At 40.5% G+C, this 1,684-nt stretch overlaps 1 long non-coding RNA gene across 1 annotated transcript; it reads right to left on the bottom strand.

The window, feature by feature from the left end:
* Positions 1–504: 504 nt before the first annotated feature.
* On the bottom strand, positions 505–1,220 carry LOC139991868 (uncharacterized). The gene is made up of 2 exons (XR_011800957.1): positions 924–1,220; positions 505–851 (listed from the first exon to the last, which is right to left on the bottom strand). It is a non-coding gene; the product is annotated as an uncharacterized lncRNA (long non-coding RNA).
* Positions 1,221–1,684: the final 464 nt, after the last annotated feature.

The raw sequence follows: 1,684 nt of genomic DNA, 5'->3' as shown, positions 1-1,684 counted from the left end.
CGAACCAACGAACGATATTAAGCGTAGAGTTTCGTTTATTTGTTTCTCCGGATGTCCTTTTTTATACGAGGATTATTGACGAGGTGGCACACGAAAGATACGACATAAATTTACCTTGCAAACCTAACAAATGGACGTGACACTATCGCGAAGAATAGACAGCGTCGCGATCTTCATGCAGAATTCACGAGCGTCTTCGGTTAAGTTAACCGAACACGTAAGAAACCATCCACATCTTGGGCTACGACTAACGTATAAAGGAAACGACGTGCTACTTGCGAAAAACACTATCTTGATGCTTTATAATGTAGTTTCTTTTTCATGTAATGGCCTTGGTGAAATGAAACGATAACTGAATAATTTACAATTAGCTTTACTGCGATCCATGAACTTTTGTATTTCAATCACGCTCTCATTTTAAAATAGAACAGAGAGTACTTGTATCGTTCTAGTATTATCTAGCTTAAAGCTATTTAATGTCGGACAAAAACGAAAAGCCATACATACCAATAAAAATTTGTTCATATTTTCTCCAAGTCTGAGATATTTTCTAAAAGAGTACGATTGGATAAAAGATCATTTAACAATAAGAAGTCCCGATGCAGTAAATTACTCAGATACAGGAAAGAATAAAAGAATTTCGATTGTTTACTTAAATTGAACACGCATACATTGCCATGACACAGAATCATTTTTCAAAATGTTTTATACAATACACATAATACATTCATAGATGATTCCTACAAATGTTCGAATACTTTCATGAATTACTCTATAAATATCTGCCGGATCCATGGCAAAAAATCGATACGAAGACACGATTTGGCTGATAAAGTCCACGAAGTTCCTGTCTCCAAGAAATATGGGAACTGTTATCTCTGTCGTAGAAAGAAAAAAGGAAACGTGCAACGTACGCAAATTACTTTTTCCTTCTACAAAGTGAACTGCTGCACATGCCACAATGACGTTTCTCTTTCGCGCGGCTCTTCCTCAAAGCAGCCTGTTCCCGGTGTTAGATCTCTCGCCCGGGTACGTGCCAATATTCCCCTCTCGCAGCGTTCTCGCGGCGTTCTTGCATCGCGGAATACCAAGAGAGAAGTATCAATATTTCCTGCGAATTGATAACCGCCTCGCACAGTCGGCCACTATAAAGTATATCGAAGGGTCGCGGTTCGGAAAGTATTGCGCAACTACGTACGTGCAAAGTGTTTGCCGCGGAGCCGTGGAACGTGAGATTCTTTACGGACGCATTTTATATGCAGAGCGTCGTGTTTGCTCGCGCGCTCGGTTGCCTCATGGTTTGGGACGGTCGGAAACAGAGCCGACAGAGAGGGATGCCGGAAATTTTGCTACCGGTTTATTGCGGCCAACTTGTTTAGAAACTCGCCATGCCGCGCGAAATATTTAACTTGCCTTGGTCGCTAAGCTACCGAGAAGAAACGCCATTCTCGAGCCGGCGTATAACACATCTTCTATTAATAATAAATTCCCTTGATACATAGATTTCGGATTCGAAAATTGTACGGATTGCGTATAACTGAACCTTGCGATATTCGTGACACGAAATTTCGATCCTCGCAACTGTGATCTGCTGGCTCGTTCATGGTCCTAAATATGCTTTTATCTTTGATATGAAGATGTAACTGTAGCTATGTAAATGTAACAATGTAAATGTAACAATGTA

Source organism: Bombus fervidus, chromosome 1, assembly GCF_041682495.2.
Source record: "Bombus fervidus isolate BK054 chromosome 1, iyBomFerv1, whole genome shotgun sequence".
NCBI lineage: Eukaryota > Metazoa > Arthropoda > Insecta > Hymenoptera > Apidae > Bombus > Bombus fervidus.
Note: the sequence above shows the minus strand (reverse complement) of the source record. Positions and strands in the feature narration are given on the sequence as shown.